At 36.3% G+C, this 21,534-nt stretch overlaps 1 protein-coding gene across 2 annotated transcripts in view; it reads right to left on the bottom strand.

The window, feature by feature from the left end:
- LOC141492677 (receptor-type tyrosine-protein phosphatase N2-like) overlaps positions 1-21,534 on the bottom strand; it is a 333,809-nt gene that overhangs the window by 254,552 nt on the left and 57,723 nt on the right. The window contains exon 1 of one of the 2 annotated variants that reach the window (XR_012470030.1): positions 10,404-11,624. The exons of the other annotated variant lie outside the window; for it this stretch is intronic. The gene's annotated coding sequence lies outside the window, so the exon portion shown is untranslated. Of the gene's footprint in view, positions 1-10,403; positions 11,625-21,534 lie in introns of those variants that run through there. 2 annotated transcript variants of the gene reach the window in all.

Here is a 21,534-nt window from a genome sequence, read left to right as displayed (position 1 = left end):
TCCCCACAGCAGCTCTTTCCATGTTTTTGACAACTCTAATGTTTAGTTCTCCCTTGTGTTTGGATGAAATATACTTCCATGTAACTTCTTCCCATTGCTCCTAGTTCTGTCCTTTGGGACCAAGCCAAATAAATCTAATTCCTTTTTACAGGACCACCTTTTGGCAACAAGAGTTCCTTCCTAAGGAATCATGTTATAGAATCACAGATAAAAGTCAAAAGGAATCCTAGAAACAATAAGCCCCAACTCCCTCATCTTAACAGATAAAATTTGGAGATGAAGTGTTTTGCTCAGGGTCACACATCTGAAAGATGATTTATATCCAGTTCTTCCATATTCCAAAACTAATATTCTATAAACTAGAGTAGCACTACACTATCTCTATCTTTCATCTCACATGTTGAGGAAGCATTTACAAGTTACCAAGGTTCTATGCAACTCGTGGATCTTTTTTCCCTTTGCCAAAATCTCCAAGAATTTCAAATCCCCAGGTCCCCAGGAATCATGGATGCCTTCAAAATATTCAGTAGCTTCCTTTGTTCTAGCTATAGACCAACTCTTGGTGTTGTGTGAATTTGCTGGAATGAAGAGAATGAGATGAACTTTGAAGAGATTTCTTGTTTCTAGCATCTCTTTGCCAACCAATATATTCTTCACCTCATTAATCAATAGTTATCACAGCAAAATAGTTAGCCTTGACAGTTGAATTACTTTCCATGCCAGCAGTGAAAATTAATCCATAAATAAATAAAGAGGCAATATTTCTGATGAGACTGGAGTCAGAATTGTCTGATATACTGCAGGCCAGGATCCCACCAGTTGTATTTAGGATGGCTGCCTGGATAGCACTTTAGACCTCTATCTCCCTTTTGAGATCTAAGCATGGAGACCTGTGAAATACTTGGGACCAGAGGCAATGAAGAATCCTAGTGTTCCAAAAATAACTGCTTCAGTTTGACAATTGGCTATGAAAAGTTACCAAAGTGTGAAAAAAAAAAGAGTGTCAAATCTGTAAAATATGTAGGGAAGAGGAAGATGAAGAAGAGAGTAAGATTTTTCCAACAAATGCCCTTACAATTGGTATTTCCATAAACATGTGTGAACCTTTTTCTAATCTGTATTGCCTACCTCAGTGTTTTCATCTAGCCTACTGCCATTTCAAACTTTAAAGACTGCCTCACCTGAGAATTTTGAGTTATCCAAATGCCATCTCTGCTTTATTAATGTTCTGATTGTATGCTCTGCCAGTACTGCATCACTTCACAAATGAAGCCCATCTGCTCTTTTTCTGTTTTCCAACTTTGTTCATCATTAGACTGAAACCCACTTTCCACGATCAGTGTAATTACTATTCTGCCAAACACAAGTTTTGGATAGGACAAGCACCATAGGGAAACATTTGACTTAATGAGTTTTTTCTGAGGCAACACAGAACAATTTAATAAACTACCGGGTTGTCCCTGACTCAACTTTGCTATCTATTTTTGCCAAGAAGTGGGCTAAAGAGAGTGGAAAGAAATAGTATAACCAATACCTTCCCCCACCTACAAAGAAAAGGCTGGTGATGAAAACAAAGAAATTTTGTCTTCTACTATACGTGCAATAAGGATCTTATCTTACTGTAATTATTATAACAAATTTAAGGCAAATATAAAAAAGATCATTATTCATTCAAGAAATTCTAACCAAAGAGCAAAAGTTAAAATTTCAAATGGGGCATCGTCCATCTATCTGCAATGATTTCAAAGATAGAAACTCCACTATCTTCCCCATGAGCATTCCCAAGTGACCCCCAAACCCAGCTATTTGATGTCCAATGGCCAGTCCAGCAGTATAGGGAAGAACCAGAAACATGACCACCAGGTAACTTTGTTTAGCCACAGCAGCTACAGAAGTCTATTTACTAAGATATCAGGGGATTTTTTTCCCTGGGGGGGGGGGGGTTGTAAGGCAATGGGGTTAAGTGACTTGCCCAAGATCATACAGTTTGATAATTATTAAATGTCTGAGGTCAAATTTGAACTCAGGTCCTCCTTACTCTAGGGCCAATATCTACTGCACCACCTATCTGCCCCAGAATTGCAACCTTCATTGGTAAAACAGATCCTCATACCAACGGAATTAAAGATCTTTAGGGGTAGCGAGGTGATAAAACAAGTTCTCAGAATGTCACTAAAGTCTCTACATGTGAAATTATATGTCTTTTTAGTACAAAAACAATAAGACTAATCACAAAACAAGAGAATCCCTCCACAGTCAAACCTATAGGAGATTTACCCCACAAGTATATTACTAGATACAATATAATTCAATTAAATGAAAGGTAAACACATGTCAACTAATGCTACTACAGGAATTGATAAGGCTACAACATAAAAGAATTTCAACAGGTGGAGATAAGTTATATAATCCAAACATTGAAGATAACATGCATGAAAGCTCATATGGGGAAAAGAAGGTAAGGTAAGGTAATTGTCAGTAGACTGGTTTTACTTTAAAACATAGAAAAAGTAAAGGGGCAGAGAGTCTTAAAAGTCAGGATAAATAGTGTGCATTTTTTTCCTCAAGGGAATAGTAAGCCATCCTGGGTATTTAAGGAAGGGTATGATATAGTCAGGCCTATACATTAGTTCAAAGAAGCACTGTGATAGAAAGCATGATCTACACTTGGGTCTCAACCAATGCAATTAAGAAAGCTCCTGATGTGTTTTTATTAAATCAAATTTGCACTGTTCCATTCACTTCACACCCATTTATCATAAGTATATAAATGCAATTTTGAATAGTACAAGTTTGAATTAGGATCTGGCTGTATCCGGATCTCTAATTTTCAGTGTGAAAAGTTCCCTGTAATTCATGCAGTATGATTTTCTTCTTGTTCTCTAGCTTAGGTTACTTATATTCAAGAAATACCAAGAGTAGCAGCTGGAAAGGTAGTGCATAGAGTATTGATCTCAAGTAAGAAAGACCATAGTTCAAAGTCCACTGCAGATGCTTAGGTTGTGGATTTGGACAAGTTAATTTACTTCTGTCTGCCTCAATTATCTCACTTGTACTTTTGAGGATAACAGTACCATCACACAAGATAAAAATAAGATATTTGCATACCCTACAGCATAATTATGATGTTATCTATTTTGTTTCCTGCTATCATTATTATTTAAGCATCAAAGTATCACACAATCACCAGGCATTCATTAGCCACAAATCCTTAGCTCCTTCCTTCACAGAGCAATTCTACATGTTCCTCTAATTAACCAGTAGAGTCATAGTTGATCACAGTCTCAGGACTATATATCTTGGGGACAGCTGTGTTCTTTCCCATTTAATTCAAAGCTAGAAAATAGACAAGAATTGGAGTCTAAAGAGAGACTATCAGTAGGAATGGGAGTTACTGACATTAAACACTTAGTTTCTTCTAAGAGAGAACGTAAAGATCAATCAAGAATTATTCTAATATTTGACACAAGTCCTACAACTAGATTGCACATACCAGATCTATGAGATAATAGTAATGCAAAGATGCAAACACTTAGGGCTACAAGAGGACCTTAGAAGTCATGCAACCCAGCAGAGGACTTGAGAGTTTAGGCAATTTATTCAGTCTTATACAGTCAATTAGTAGCAAAAGTGGGGCTAGATTTAGATCTCCTTATATCATGAACAATCATCTTTCCACAATATAACACTTCCTCTTAACATCAAATATTTAGACATATTATTCTAACTTCAATACATTTAACCATCCTAAAATCTATAAAGGCATAAAATATACTTGAGTAATATGGATGATAAAGAAAAAGAAGAGATAGGTCAACTTAATATGTGATCTTTTTACATAGAGACAACACCACAAACTCACCTGCGGAACATTGGCTTTAAGTTGTTTTTCCAGTAGTAAATATGAACATGTATATTACCTACCTTCCAACACCTCATCCCCTTCATGGCATATATCTAGCTAGAAAAGGGTATAGTCTGTGATCATGGAACCCGGTTAAGTCAACTAAACTTCATGGGTATCCAACCCTCAGTCTGAAAAAGCACAGTTCTTTAGCCAACAGAACTTCCTGGCTAACTTAAAGATCTTCTAAACACAATGAAAGACCGAATTCCTCAACCAATTTTTCCATATTCCAGTATTGTCTCTTCTTACATTGAGCAACTGATTGCCAAATGTTTTTCTTACTGGGATGGTAGCAGTTCAGTAAGTTGGCAAAAGCTATCCTGGACAAACTGTATTTTGAATCCAACCTCTCTGATTCCAAATCCAAAACGCTGTGCTATCTCCTTTCAGATGACTTCATTTGCAACACACTAAATTAGAGGTGATTGTAGAAGACCCAAAAGTCATGAAGTTCAAGCTAAATTTTGAGACTTTATTCAGAGAAGGATATAAGAATGGATCAAATAGATTCAAGAGTTGGAACAGGGGACGACTAGGTGACACAGTGGATAGAGCACCAGTCCTGGAATCAGGGGGACCTGAGTTCAAATCTAGCCTCAGACACTTACCTAGTTGTATGACCTTGGGCAAGTCACTTAACCCCATTGCCTTGCAAAAACTAAAAAAAAAGCAAACAAAAAGAGTTGGAATAGACATGATAAGTCTTGGGAAGGGGAAGGGGAAGGGAAGAGAAGATTAAGCACCAAGCTCTGGGGACAAAGTTTCAAGAAGAATAAATAGAGAGGACAAGTCAGCAGAGTTCAAGAAGAATGTAGATACAGAAATAGTCACTGTATCTGCTTCACCAACAACAGAAAGTCCTTTGACCATGTACATCACAACAAAATATGGTAATTTCTCAAAGAGATGAGAGTAACCAGATCATCTTTTTTGTCTCCTGAGGAACTTGTATGGGGGCCAAGAAGCAACAGTTATATCTGAACATAGAACAGCTGATTAGTTTAAGATCGAAAAAAAAAGTAAAACAAGTATGTATATTGTCACCTTATTTAACTTATTTGCAGAATACATTATGTGAAATGCCAGACTGGATGAATCAAAAGCCTGAATTAAAGTTGCCGGGAGAAATATCAAGAATCTTGGATATACAGATGATACCACTCTGATGATAGAAAGAGTAGAAGAATTAAGAAGTATTTTGCTGAGAGTGAGAGGAGTTTGTAAAAGCTTACTTAAAGTTAACCAAAAAAAAAAAAAAACTAAGATCCTGGCAACCAATCTCATCACTTCTTGGCAACTAAAGGAAGGAAAAAAGTGGGAGCATCAGATGATAAATTCTTGGGCTCAAAGATCACTGCAGATGGCAACAGCAGTGATGAAATTAAAGGACATTTTCTCCTTGAAAGAAAAACTATAGCAAAGCTGAACAGCATAATAAAAGTTAGCACTATCATCTTGCCAACAAAGGTCCATATCAGCAAGCTATGGCTTTTCCAGTAGCAAAGAATAACTGTGAGTTGGACTAAAAGGAAAGATCAGCCTTAGAATCAATGCCTTTTAATTGTAATTAAGAGTGTCTTAGACAGAAAGGAGATCAATTATGTCAAATTGGAATGTCAAATCATGGAGTTGAAGCTTAGATACTTTGACCGCATAATGAGAAGTTAAGACTCATTGGAAAAGACCATGATGTTCAGGAAGATTGGAAGGCAAAAGGAGAAAAGGAGGTCAGAGGATGAGATGAATAGAGGGAAGCAACAAACAGGAACTTGAACAAACTTTGAAAGATGGTAGAGGAAAGAAGAGCCTGGTGTACAATGGTGCATGGTCATAAAAAGTCAAGACACAACTGAATGACTGAACTATACAACAAAATAGTTGATAAAGAGATCATTTGTTACCTTCAAGAAATTTTCCAGTATAAACAGCAGACCAAGGAGGAAGTGACAGATGACAAAAGAGAGGCAGCAAAAACAGTTATTTTCAAGAAGTTTAGCAATGAAAGGAAAGTGGGGGAGAAGGAAGAGGAGATATATAAAGGGATATTCAGTGTGAAACAAGTTTCTTGAAGATATCAAATCAAGTAGCATTTACTCAGTAGCTACCAGATGCCAGGCATTCTGCTAAGCACTGAGGATACAAAGAAGAGCAAAATAATAAATGAATAAATGAATGAATGAATGAGTGAATAATAGTACATGTTCTCAAGGAGGTCACAATGTGATGGGGAGACTAAATGCAAACACCTAAGTTCAAACGGGACAGGCTCAAGGCATACTGAGCAAAGTCTCAGAGAGAATTCACTAAGATTAAAGACCGAGAAAGATCTTTTCCAAAAGGAGGGACTTTGGCTAAGAATTTAAGGAAACCAGGGAAGCTAAGAGGTAGAGAAAAGGAAGAGAGAATTCCAGACATGAGGATAGCAAGTGAACATTCAAATTCAGGAAACAGAGTCTCTTCTTCACAAAAAGCAAGGAAGCCAAAGTGCTGGAATCAAAGAGTACACAAAGTGGAATAAGATGTAAGAAGACTGGAAAGTAAGAAGGGGCTAGCATAAGGCTTTATAAGCCAAATAAGGGACTTTATATTTTTCTCCTAGAGGTAGCAAGAAACCACCAGAATTTGATGTAAGTGTGTCTGAAAAAGCAGAAATGCCAACAGAATGATAGAAATTGAAGATGAATCGGGGCAGCTAGGTGGTGCAGTGGATAGAGTCGGGTGTACCTGAGTTCAAATTCGACCTCAGATATTTAATAATTACCTAGCTGTGTGGCCTTGGGTGAGCCACTTAAACCCATTGCCCTGCAAAAAAACACATAAAAAAGAAATTGAAGATGAATCAGTTGTAAAAGTTGCAATGCAAGTCATCTCCTCCATATCAAGACTTGGCTTAAGTCTAATTGATAATGCAAAGTATATCATTAACATTGTCACAGTAATAGTAATAGTCACTTATATATAGCCCAGTTATGTTTACTAAGAATTTTCCTTACTACTGTCTTATGAAGTAATGAAGGCAATTGCCATTATCCAAATTTAACAAATCAGGAAGCAAAGGTTATAAGAAGTTTAAAATTAGCCCATGGTCATATACATCCAGAATATGAATCCAAGACTTAACTCCAAACCCACAGCTATTTTCATAATATCACTGCCTCATAAAATCTTACCTTTGAGCTTAGCAGCAGAAAAGGATAAAAGCTGGTCATCAAAGCCTGCTACCATCCCTCAATGGTTTTCTATATTCTCTCACTAGTATTAAGAAAATCCTCAGAGACCTAGAAACCCACCTACAATCATTTACATGAGGGAGAAGGTATATTCTGCTCTTAATTCAAGGGAGAAATTTCAGAGATTTCTCTCATGGATTTCAAGTAGCAGCAAGCAGGCATTTTCCACTTCCACTGATTGATTATTGGTAAAATGTAGAAGCTTACTAAGCTGTATGGCACTGGACAAGTCACTTAACCCTGTTTGCCTCAGTTTCCTCATCTGTAAAATGAGTGAAGAAGGAAATGTAAACTATTTGGTATCTTTGCCAAGAAAATCCCAAGAGTAGTAACAAAGAGTCAGATATAAGTGAATAAAACCACAACAACAGAAGCAGGATGGCACAGTCAGTAGAGAACCATTTTCTGAGTCAGGATTACCTAGGTTCAAAACCACTGACATATTGGCAGCGATTCTGGGAAAATCTCTTGAACTTTTCAGTATCCCCAGGGAACACACTCTCACTCTCACTCTCACTCTCTCACTCTCTCTCACCCTCTCTCTCTCTCTCTCTCTCTCTCTCTCTCTCTCTCACACACACACACACACACACACACACACACACACACACAAACACACACACACAAACACAAGAAAAAGGAGGCAAGCAAACAAATAGCCCATTCATGACACCAAGAATTTTGAGCTCAAGGACAACAGAGACAAGGAAGATAAAGAATATGACCTGACTAGCTTAAGCAGGGTCCTATAGAGCAAAGTTAAGGCAGGCAAGGAATGATTAAATGAGCAGATGTCCAGAGCTTGTAGGTGGAAGTGCTACTTCTGGGAAATGATCCAAAGGTTAAGGTTTAGCTATTTTGAAAACTGGCCTTCTGCCAAGAAAAATACAGACCCACCTAAATGGGGACAAAACAGTGAGCAAACTGAGGTGGGAGAGGGCAAGAACAGAGGGGAAACACTCAATGTTCTCCCCCTCTACTCCTAAGAGGAGTTACACACAGAAATGTGAATGCTAAATAGTTACAATGTGTAATTATCATTTGGCACAATTCAGTGTACTATGAGAATTTTACATTTTAGCATTTAAGCATAAAGAACACTTCTTCTATCTAATGTATCAACTTCTATCAACCCTGCCCAGACCTATAACAACCATTTCTCCCCTACCCTCTGATCCAACAGGGTTCACATAAGTCCAGATTTCACCCAATTTTCACCTGTACTCTCCATGATCTGATCATTCCATTCCAGCCATAGATCTATGATTCTATAATTCCTTACCTCCAGCTTTTCAGCAGTATCTCATAAAATTTCCCACTAAGATCTTGGAATCAAATGAGATAGAAGCGACAATGCCAGAATATCTCTACCCATCAATGGGAAGGGAGGAGAAACCTGGGGGAACAGCTACAACCATTTATTAAGTATTATATGTTAGATATTACACTGAAAGATTTGCAAATATCTCCCTTGATCCCCTAATAAAAAAGTGACACTATTATATCCATTTTACAAATGAGGAAACTGAGGCAGGTAGAAGTCAAGAGACTTGTCATGGCTCAAACAGCCAATAAGTGTGCGAGATCAAATTTGAACTCAAGTTTTCCTTACTCCAGGTCCAACGCTCTATTCACTAGATCACCAAGTTGGCTCCAAAGGTGTAGGACAAAGAATCAGATTTGGAGTCAGAATGCATGAAAACTGATACTAACTGTGCTCCCTATAGAATCTTAGTCTTGGCTCCCTCATCCAAAAATTGAGAGAGATATAATCTAACACTTACAGAATAAATGACAACATATCTCCTTCTCTGGACTGCAGGAGGACAAGAGTTATAGAATAACATTTGTTCTATACATCATGGTCCTTATTTTATCTTTGTGACTGAGTAGGGTTGAAAAGAACCATATTTAGTAATTGATTTTATTAAAAACAAGCATTGATAAAAATAAAACTTTTGCAAATAAGAGACTTGTACATCTTTTCCAAAGTCTTTTCCACCAAAAAACATCATAATTCTAAGTGTTTAGAAAAGCAGATATATTAAGTCTTACCAAGATTCTGGGTCAGGAAATCTGGTATTCTGGATCCAAAGTTACTGATGATAAACCATCAAGAAAGTTCCAGAAATTTAAGGAACTTTCCTCCAGACTACTGATCTTTTCTGACCCATGTACCTGAATTTGGATCCTACCCCTTTTGTCTCTTGCAGATTTTAATTTCTTATCTCATCCTAGTTTGCTAGGGATGCTTTACCTTGGTTCCTAAACTTCTGATTTTCTGCCCTATTCTAGTAATTTGATCCCAGGTCCTAAGGGCCTTCTTTCCTTAGTGTACTGATTTTAGAATTTTTGGTTCTACACTTTATCTTACTGCAATTAAGTCAGTGGTTAAATGAACAGGGAATTTTTCTTTCCTGACATCTTAAAGCCAAATTAAGAGTCAAGGTCTTGTGATTTGAATTTTATGGTCCATTTAGCTCTAATTCTATATTCTATATTCTGATCGCTTTATTTTTGAATAATATATAGGCAACTAAAAGTATAAAAGGGCGGCTAAGTGACCCAATGGATAGAATACTAGGAGTGGAGTAAGAAAGACACATCTTTTCAAGTTCAAATCTGGTCTCAGACATTTTCTAGTTGTGTGACCCCAAACAAGTCACTGAACCTTGTTTCTATCAGCTTCCTCACCTGTAAAATGAGCTGGAGAAAGAAATAACAAATGCTCTTCCAGCTTTGCCAAGAAAACCCCAGAGAGAGTTGAACAAAAAATGACAAAAAATGAATGAACAACAACAAATATGTATAATTTTAAATAAAGTTACCACTCAGACAAAAGCAACCAATTATTATATATTAAATATATATCAGAAATCAAATTCCTTTGAGAGAAATCTCAATTTTATATAAATATGTGCTTTCATATACTATAACTTATGTGCTTCCAATACCAACCAACCACAACAGAAGAGACTATTTTCACACTAAACATATGGTGGAAATGATTCAGACCGAGGTCATAGAAAACAGACATTGGTTTATAGTTGGAGGAGAGTCGACCAAAGAGTAGTAGGAAAAGACAGTATTCTCAGAATGTAAATATAAAAGAATTCAAATTCTGAGAAAAGGATAGAGACTGGACAAGGAATTCCATGATAAAGAAGACTCCTGATTAAGGGAACTCCCTCCACCAATGAAGGTTGGCACCTCCTTTGTAATTTATAATCTTCGAGAATAACCAAGAAAACTGAAAGATTAAATACCTCAAATTATAACACGTCACAAGTATCTTTCAAAGTAGAGGCTTGATTTCAGATCTTCTCGGATTAGAGTCATATTCCCCATCCTCTATTCCACACCATCTCAGTTCAGTATGATTATGAGAGAGATTCATCACTGAATGTTGATTTCCTATTACCTCTGTGAAAATAAAACCATCACACTTGAATTTGTTCAAAAATGAAATAACTTGCCACCCTAGTTCCACCTTCTGAAAATTGTTCTTGCGTTATTCTGGAATCTGTTTTGAAAATATTCCTGTTCCCTTTTCCATACCTACCTACTCCTTGATCAGCCTAATTGTCATTCTACAGACACATGAAACTATTTCTTATTCTTCTCCTCAACCATTACCAATCCCACAAATGCTCTGATGTGAGGAGTGTGATTTTGCTGACATATGTACTTATAAATTTACTAAATTGGAGCTTGAATAGTATAGGCTTATCCATATTCAACCAAAGAAAATATGTGTTAGGAAAAACATCACAGAAGCTAGTTAGCTCCAACAAAACAAAGTTCCAAATGGGTAATTGGTCAAACAATATTACACAAGACTTCACAGTAGAATTTGATCATGATATAGTAATCTTGTTATTGCTAAATGATACTGAGAGGGGCAACACTCTACAGGCATACCTATGATAGGCTACAGACTCCAGTCAGTAAACCAGAGTCTACCAATCTAACTCACGGTCTTACCCTGTCAATTTTCCTCTAAGTCTGTTTCTACTGCTATGAATTCCACTCTAAGACCTGCCCAGATACAACCAACAATAGAATCTATTCCTGACTCCCTCAAGGCCTTCACCATCACTAACCTTCTTTTATTTTGCTATTCATTCTAATCCTAGCATTCATTCATCACCCTATAAACATCTAAAAAAAAAATCTTGGGGCAAATACCAAGTTAGCCCCTCCAACAAAACTCTTAAGGAAAATAGTATGGCTCATATTATTAACATGTTGCCTGGTACCCATCCCACACCAGACTAAGATTTTGTAGTTATGAAATTTTGAGATTATTAATGTATGCAAGGATCATAAATTAAGAGCTCAATTGTACCATAGAGATTCTCTAATTCACTCTATTTTCCAATACTCTTTCCAATGAATAGTGCTACATTAATGCTAGTTTTGAAAATAGCTTAAATTCTAATTTAATGATACCTTTCCAATTTTTGATAACAACATTATACTTTCTAAACACTCAAAAGTAGATGACATCATCATAGCCACCTAAAATTGGGGTTCTCTCAGAGTTTCCTCCCCCCAAAATCAATGGTTTGAGTTTCCTTTTTTAATAGAATTGGGAAGGGAAGTGAGAAAATGAAAAAAATACTTAATAACTAAAAAAATAATTTAAATGAGTACCTTATGATAAATTTAATTTAAAAATGTCAATTATATTCAATTTCCCAGTTCCTTTAATCATCTCAATTGATCCCCTGAAACAAAAATCAAAACATCTTTTTGATCCCAACATACATCCAATTCTGAGTTTAGACTGTGAGTCATAAACTACTACAGTTTCTGAATAGAAATTGAGTCACCTAAAGGAAAACAGAAAGTTCAGAAGTTGTTAACTTCTTAACTGAAAGTGTTTACTTCTCAGAATACCATGCTTTGTGGCAGGATAATTAGAAATATATTTAGTCAAAAGGGACTATTAGCATCTCTAACCAAATTTCATCAACTACTATAATGTCAAAAATATAGGTCCAACTCAAGTAGTCCTGATTTGTTAGGAACAAACTATGGATGACTGTGGGTTTTGATAGACACCACAGGCTACATAGTATAAAAATGGGAAAAAACTTTGTCTTCAGAATATCACGTGCTCAATTCACCTGGGATGTCCTTTTGGAAACACAGTCAACTTATATCTATCAGCAATCTTGGTAAATTAGGGGATAAATTTAATCTACTTTTTAAAAAATATGATTTGTCTTGAAATGAAAAATACTTTGCTGACTTGCACTTCTGAGTCCATAAATTTCAATCAATGTAGCATTGTCAATTGATGAGATTCTTGGCACTTGTTCAGTCTATAATGGATCATAGATGAAGATAAATATTCTCAGAATTAGAAAGATACAAATATTCTACCTTCCAGAGGACTGACATGAAAGTTGGACAAGACCAAGAATAACATTGTTAGCTCCTTATGGCATCTCAAATCCAGAGTCTATGTCAGCATAGGAAGAGTCATCTTTCAGAATAACAATCTTGGGAAAAGATAAAACATCAAGTCTGGAAATAGAAAAACTGATGTTCCATTCCAGCTCCTATAATGTTGTAGAAATAAAGTCATCTGTCCAGATTAGGTAAAATGATTTAACTATTCTAAGGTTCAGTTTCCTTTCTGGAAAATCAACATGAAAATGCAGGTAAAAAAATAAACTTCACTGAGCTGTGTAAAAAATGCTTTACACAGTGCGATATCAATGTGAGTTATTGTTATTATTATTCCTGTGATAGAAAGCAAGAATGATGAAGAGAATTATAAATAGTAGAAAATCTAAAAATCATTTCTACTTGGCAGATGAATATATTACATTTGTTTCAAGCAGATTTATGCTCCTAATTAATTTTTTTTGCTTAAGGAAATATCAAAACTAGTTTCATTTCCTGAGCACAAGTCAAATGATAGTGAAAGAAATAGGCCAGAAATAAACCCTGCAGCTGGAAGAAAAGAGCTTAGAATTTAAGATTTGTTACTGATAATCCAAAAAGTAGATAAATGAAAGTTGGTCCCATTGAGAAATTGGATGCTATATTATCTATAGAAGAATGACATTGAGGAAACTGAGGCAAATCAGCTTATGAGAATTGCCAAAGCATCACACAGCTGGTAAAAGTCTGAGGCCAATTTGAAGTCAGGAAGATAAGATTTTCCTGGATTCCAGTCTGGCACTTTATCCACCACAGCGCCTAACCACTTTTAGCAGACAAATGTCCACTCCCATCATGTCCTGGACCTTTGAATTGATCCCCTTGCCACTACATCCAGAATCTTCATCTTTTAAGATAGAATCCTGTATCAAAACTACTATGTATCATTGCAGTACTAGAGAATTCCAAGAACTTACCCAAATCAAAGGTTGTCAATTTTATATTTTCCATTCCCCCAGTTTTAGAGTTCAGATTTATCATCTCTAGGTTAGAAGTCTTCTCCTTCCTTTACACTGTAAAATTCTAGAAATAATAGTCTATATTCACTGACTCAACTTTCAAAAATTTCTAAGTAAATTCATTATTTGGGACTCAGATTACATTCTCACAAAGAAATAATACTATGCATCAGATGTGACACATAGTGGTTAGGTTCCCAAGCAGATGTGACATGTGCTGGTTAGGTTCCCAGACTAGTCTATAAAAGCCTGCTAAATTTGTAATATAGCTAAACTATAACACATATGCAACAAAATTAGTAGAAAACAATACTCATAATAAAAGTCATTAAAAATCCCCCAAAATGAATAAAAAAGCATTTTTCACATATCTTAAATGCTGGTGCTTTAGAAAATGCAAAATGAATTACAAGAGAATGAGGAGATAAAATCTACTGTGGATATGGTAAAGAGGAAATCAAAGGAGTTGAAGGATGATTTCAGTGATTTTATATCTACATGTCTAGTTTCACTTAAAATATCCTTTTACTCCTTTGATACAAGTATATCTTAACCCCAATTTTTGGGCTCATGAGCTATAATTAGTTTCAGATTTTGGTTCATAAACAAATTAGAGTAGAAGGACAAAGAAAGATAGGAGAGGAAAGAGAGAGGGAGAGAGAGAGAGAGGGGAGGGAGGGAGGGAGGGAGGGAGAGAGAGAGAGAGAGAGAGAGAGAGAGAGAGAGAGAGAGAGAGAGAGAGAGAGTTGTAAAGAGAGAGAGAAAGAGGAAGAGAGGAAAAGAGGAAGGGAGAGAGAAGGAAAAGAAGAGAGGGAAGGGAAGAACAGGGAGAAAAAGAAAGGGAGAAAATAACTGTGCAGGAAAAGAGGAGAGAAAACATGAAAGGCGTAAAGAAAGAGATGCACGCAAGAATATAACAGATAGAATACTTGAGGAAATGAATCACATAGAAGCCAAAGAAAAGTAGACACAATAAGTGAGAAGTAAATGGAAACAATGGACTTTTCCATTGTTGGGAGTGAGAACAACTGCAAACCATTACAGACTGGAAAAAGGGAGATGTTCAATGAAATGTATGTGGATGCAAGAAAACAAGAATATTATCTACTTAGATGCAATTTTGTTGGGAGAAAGAGCAGTCTATCACTCAAAGAACCTAGTACATGCTCTAATACTCATCAGCCTTTAAATCTCCAGGGAGAAAGAAAAGTTTAAATCAAAATTAGAGATTATAAAATGGACTTTTTCTTGTAATTGAGACAGTATCATTGCTTGATCAGCTAGACTGACAAAGATGGACAACAAAGTGAGAACTTAACTATTTAATTTTGAAGGATGGTATGAACAAGCTAACAGAAAGTCACATGGCAATAGGACAATGGAATAGTACAGGGTTGCTTGGGGGGGGTTGTATGATCTCAGAGCTAAGAATGATTTTGACCCATTTAAATACAAAAAAAATTTATAATTATATTTGAAAACATTAGAACCATTCTTAGTTCATTATTCATACAAAAACAGAGATTAGGCCAGGTTGCAGTGTACTCATTCCATCAAATCAAAAAAGCATTCTTCAAAAACTGATGCCCTGTAGCCAAATCCTGATTGAACAACCTGGGCTTTAACCCTACATTGAGCTCTCTATGTTGAAAAACAGGAATAGGGTGAAATCTGAAAATTATAAGCCAGTGAAATTAATGCTTATGCTTGAAAAAATTCTAAAATATGTCATAAAAGGACTAAATATGAGTTTACGAGCAGTTAGTAAAAGTGACTATCACCAAAGTCCATATGGCTTTACCAGAAAGAATAAATGCCAGACTCATTTCATTTAATTTTTTTCACAGGACTACTCTTAATATTAATATTTTAAATAGCTGATATTTATATAATGTTTAGGAGGAGGAATGCGTTTGTAAAGCATTTTACATTCATTCTTTCAATTGATTTAGGTGAGGAAAATAACTTAGATACAGTATATCTGGATATCAGCACAACCTTTCAAAAAGTCTCTAAGGTCATCCTTATGGGCAAAAATGAAAATGTGGGTTGGAAAACAGTTAAGTAGATTCAGAACCAGGATAGATTAATAAGGTACAAGAAGCTGATTCATAACTTGGAAGAAACATCAAGTGGAGTGCCTCAGATATGTGTCTCTGTCCCAGTGCTAGTCAATATTTTAATGAAATTACTTGAAGACATAAATGGTGTGCTTCTCAATCTTCAGGTAACTTAAAATTGATGAGTAAATCAGGATCCTAGACAGAATATGATAGATTCAATCTAATAAGACAGTATGTAATAGCCTTGACAGGCAAAAACACTGGACTGAATTCAATAAAATAAAATTTAGCAGAAATAAATGCAAAGTCTTACTCTGTGTTCAAAGAAATCAACTTCACAAGTACCAGATAGGGAAGACTTGATTAAATAACTGTTTGTCTGTAAAAGATCTAGGGGACAATAAATTCCATATGAGTTAGCAAGCTCATAATGACATCCAAGAAAGGCAATCCAATCTTGGAGTGTATGAAGTCAAGTAAAGCAGAACTAGAAAGATGATAGAAGGGGGTGGCCAGGTGGTGCAGTGGATAGAGCCCAGGCCCTGGAGTCAGGAGAACCTGAGTTCAAATCCAGCCTCAGACACCTAATAATTCCCTAGCTGTGTGGCCTTGGGCAAGCCACTTAACCCCATTGCCTTGCAAAAACTAAGAAGATGATAGAACCAGTCTTCTAATCAGACCACACAAAAAACATATTAAGAGCAAGGATTACATTTTTTATGAGTATTTAGCAAAGATTCTTAAACCTTCTCATATCAAAGATCCATTTGGCATTCGGGTAAAGCCTATGAACCCCTTCTCAGCATAATGCTGCTAAATATATATAAATAAATAAAAGAATTCATAGAATTACAAAGAAAATCAATTTATACATTACATAGGCATATACATATAGGTTAAACCAGTTGACAAGCCCCAGGTTAGGAACTCTTTTTGTCATTGGTAGAAATTCTTAATCTAGAAAAAGGCAACCAAGGCAATGAATGGTTTCAAGTTCATGCCATAAGAAGATTGACTGAAGGACCAAGGAATGTTTAACCTGGAGAAGAATACTTAAAAGTATATGATGATTGCCTTAAAGAATGTAAAAAAGGAATCATATTTGTTCTGTTTGCCCTCACAGATCATAAGAACTAGATTCAATGAGTGGGGAAAAAAGAAAGACAAATTTAGACTTTTTTATGTTCAAAAGAGAGAACTTCCTAACAATTAATAATTTTCCCCTTCACAGGAGGTTTTTAAGAAAAAGCTAGACAATCATTTCCCGAAGATGTTGTAGATGGTCAGTTTCCTATTCAGGTACTAGTGAGACTATCATACTTCCAGATATCAACTCAGATATTGTTTTAGTTTTTTGTTTTGTTTTGTTTTGTTTTGTTTTGTTTTGTTTTGTTTTGTTTTGTTTTGTTTTGTTGGCAAGGCAATGGGGTTAAGTGGCTTGCCCAAGGCCACACAGCTAGGTAAACATTAGGTGTCTGAGGTCAAATTTGAACTCAGGTACAACTGACTCCAGGGCTGGTGCTCTATCCACTGCACCACCTAGCTGCCCCCTCAACTCAGATATTATGAAAAGAAATATCCATAGTGGTCACTCTGCTGTCATCACAAGACACCTTGGTTGATCACAATCTCAATGACAGTACCAGCATACTAAGAATTTCTAGCTTTATTGGTTTTCAAAGAGCTCATTATCATTCTTGGGAGTAGGTAATCAGAACAAAAAAGGCTGATTATATCAGAGTAAGTAGAGATAAAACTTGGAATTTGTGAGAGGAAAGGGTTAATTTGCAAGTTAATTCTTTATAATTTTAGATTTTCTTTCTATACCTTGTTCCTAGAACTGACACAAGTAGAGAGTTGAGGAGTCAAAGAACATAAAAACTGTTCTCATAAATTGCATCCCATTAAAAATCAGGGTGTAAAAAATATGCAAATTCAGTAAAGTGAAATAAGTCCCAGAGTCTAACTATAAGAAAGATAAATGAACTATATGAAGTTATTTGTACCACAACTGACCATGACACCATCATTAATTAATCACAATAAATATAACTAAGAGTTAACTTAGCCAGTAAAAACAACAAAAGAAAGAGGGGCTATAGATAAGAACAAGATGAATCATAAATAATATGTCAAAGGACAGTTAATGTTATACTAAGTCTTAAATATCCTAAGCTGTCATTGCTATAGATAGTTACTCAGAACCATGAAACAATATATTATAAACTCCCTTCAAATCGGGGTGTTTTACATAACTGCTTTCAAATGATGAATCATTTCTGTCTTCTTATCATGTTACTGCCTTAAAAGGCTCTGGAGAAAGGAAACTCATCACTCCTGTCAAGTCACATTTCACTTTTAACAACATTATTAATATTCATTGGCTAAAATAAGACCTTTAACCCATCCTAGATGGTCATGAACAGAAAAACACTGACACCATCCAGATTCAAGTCTGGGAGTCTAGTTGCATCATGTATGACCCTGACAACAGTAGCTGTTGAATGTGACATTTGCCTCTATCCAAGGTAGATGTGCTGACGCAGACTAGAAGCATCTTTAATAAGCACAAAAAGAAGATACAATTATCCTTCTTGTGTTTATGAGAGAATGGGGGGGGGTGGAGTGAGAGAATGAAAAGAGGGAAAAAAGACCAAGAGAGAGAGAGAGACAGAGAGACAAGCAGAAAAAGAGAAAGCAGAGAGATGAATCTTTGTTAGGATGAGAAGATGCTAAAATCATAAATTATCCCCCAAGAAAATAACAGCTACAAATAAACTCTCCTTGCTAAGAGCCTCCAGGTAATTCAGGTTAAATATAAAACAATGAACCATTAAATGATCGCCTTGGGAACTTAAGTAATTCTGACTACACTAAAACAAACTAATAAAAGATCTGAGAGCCTGGTAGTTCCATGCTGGTTGGGCACCTATTATAGATCTGCACTTACTTCCAATCACCCTTTGGAATATATTCCTTTCATCCCACAAGCCTTTATTAAGCACTCAATATCTGTTGCTAGAGATAGGAACTAGAGTGATAAAAATCTAAGTCCTTGCCTTCCAGGAGCTGACAAGTTATGAATGTACCTGAATGTTCCAATTTATTTTTCATATACAATGATAGGCACTAAACCTGTGATTTCATTGATTTTCATTTTAGGATCTTCTTTCTAACTTATAACCTAAGAAACCAAAAAGAGATAAGCTGAAAACCTCTAAGTCAAAAAGTTATTTTGTGTCAGGAGCAAGATTTGAACTCGTCTTCCTTACTTCAAGATCAATGTTTCATCTTCCACACTGCGTATCTCCAATTCAACATCCTCATGTTGATAACAAATATTTAGACAAATGAATGTAGTAATAAACACCTGCATTGAACACTTCAGAATCAACAGGAGCATCATTGAAAACATCTGGGGAACAAAGCTTGCTCTGCAGTTCAATGAGGTTAATGATAGCAACAGCTCACATTAATGTAGGACTTTTGGATTTAGAAAGTGCTTTCCTCAAAACATCCATGTAAGATAGACCAGGGCAGGTTGGTTGCTGATCAGAAAGAGTGGATGGTGGTGATAACTCTAAGTACTTATTCCTTATCACTAGTCTTCTGACTAAATATTTACTAACCAAATCATAAAATGCCTAGATTGTGTGAGCCCCATTTTATTAACAAGGCTTCAGAAAAAACAAAAGCAGTTGGGGTACTTCCACTTAAGTGATATTTGAAAAATGTTTCCATATGTTCTCAGACCAGAGATTGCTTCCTCAGCACTGAAAACACAGGTGGGGGGAAAAATGACCTAAAAAGTAATTGAATTTTTGTTTATGTCCACTTTAACTCCACTTCTCTGCAAGCACTCATAAAAATGCATGTGCTCACAGAGAACTGAACACTTTGGAGTCACCTCCAAACCTTTGCCCAACCTTCTCATAAATTAAAGCATGCCTAGTTCATTTGCCAAGATATTCCCTAATGGAAGAATTTGTAAGTACTCTGTGTCTATCAGTCTCCTTCCTTTGAGTTTAGCCTTGCTGCTGTTCAAAGTTCAGTCATTCTGCTCCTGCCTTTGAAAGGGAACATCTTAATCACTGCCATCAAGAAAATGTGGCTGGACATTTCAAAATCAGGGAGAACTTAAGGCAGCTATCCAAGGTAATGTTGATCATAGGCGTCAATGGTAACAAAAGACATATTCTTGAAGTGCGGCATCTGTAGCACCTAGATTTATCTCCTTTTGTTATCAGAATGAGCCATCCAACTCTTCACTAGAAAAGAAATGATGGTGCTTTTGACTCATTTGAAATGAGATCAGGATAAAAGATGCATCAAATTCATCACAGTACTTCAGTACTTGTTGAAAGAGACATAGACAGAGATATAGACAGAGAGCGAGAGAGAGAGAGAGAGAGAGAGAGAGAGAGAGAGAGAGAGAGAGAGAGAGAGGAGGGAGAAGGGAGAAAAGTGAGGGAGGAGGGGGAAGAGGGGAGGGTGGGGAAGCAGGGATAAGTATCAAGGAGAAGAAGAGGAAGAGAAGAGAAGAAAGAAGAAAAGGAGAAAAGAAGAGGAAAATGAAAAGGAAAGAAAAAAGAGAGAAAAGAAGAGAGAGAAGAAGAGGGAGGAGGGAGGAGGAGGAGGAGCAGGAGAAGGAGGAGGAGGAAAAGGAGAAGGAAAAAATGGCAAACCATCCCAGTATCTTTACCAAGAAAACCCCAAATGGTGTTCATGATGAGTAGGACACATCTGGCTGACTCAACAATAACAAAAGTAAAGGGATAGTCTAGAGATCTTTAGCAAAGTGAAAAAAAGCTGTGCCAAATTCATATAATAACTGGGTTTCTGCCTTAAGGGCCCTTGATCCTTTCTCGTGCCCTATCTGCTAACTATAATAAGCCTTATTCCCCAAATAGGGTGAGGAAGTTTAATACCTACAAAAGAAAAGGAAAGGTTTTTGAAAAACTCTGTCAAGGTCAAACAAAATGGTTAAATCTCATTAGCTAATTGGATGCTCTCTCCTGTCCTTGGGTCTTGTCTGTTTCTATCAGCTAAAAAAATGAAACTTTGCACCTATCACAAAGAGGCAGACTGCCACTGTAGTGGACTACACAAGTTAGCCAAGAGAGCCACAAAATTTAAGACAAAGATCTGTATTTCATTTCAAGCAAATATGGAGAGAAAAGATAATTTTGCTGGAACCTATACAGACTGGTATGTTTTTATTTCTGTTGTTACCATGTAAACACCTGCATATGTAAAATAAGCAAGTGGCCTAAAGGAGAATATGAGAGGGTTAGAGAAATGTGTTTCTGCTATTTAGATTAGCAAAATGAAAGAAGTATACCTTGAAAGAATAGAAAAAGTGCTTTAAGGAAGATGCAAGGAAGGAAGCCTTACTCTTTAATGTAATTTTCCACCTCTATTCAGCTCCAGCCAATTACTTCTCATTAGGCTGCCCATTCTCATCAGGTTAGAAACCTTACGGTGTCCCAGTGTGCATTTCTTTCCTCAAATACCCTCAAGCATTGCTTATTACTTACTCCATCCTTCCCTGAGACTGAACCCCAGGTTAACTCATTAATGGCAATAGTTCTGCCATCCAGTCAAGGTCTCTGGTCATTTCCCTCTGTTGCTCCCCATATCCTAATGAGCTGTTTTTATTTAATCTGAAATATATGTGTGTGTGTGTATGTGGACTTGAACTTAGGTCCTCCTGACCTGCAGGGCTAGTTCTCTATCCACTGTGCCACCTAGCTGGCCCCAAGAAAAAGATCTTTCAAAGGAAAAGAGAATTCTAAAAGAAAATTCACCTACAGACCATACCATACCATCTTCTTCAAGCCTGATGTGACTTTCAAAAGTGATCAAGAAGGGAACTCTTGGGAAAGATTAGGTTGACCTTTGTACCTAACGAGAAAATA

The sequence above is a fragment of the Macrotis lagotis genome, chromosome 7, assembly GCF_037893015.1.
Source record: "Macrotis lagotis isolate mMagLag1 chromosome 7, bilby.v1.9.chrom.fasta, whole genome shotgun sequence".
Lineage (NCBI taxonomy): Eukaryota > Metazoa > Chordata > Mammalia > Peramelemorphia > Peramelidae > Macrotis > Macrotis lagotis.
Note: the sequence above shows the minus strand (reverse complement) of the source record. Positions and strands in the feature narration are given on the sequence as shown.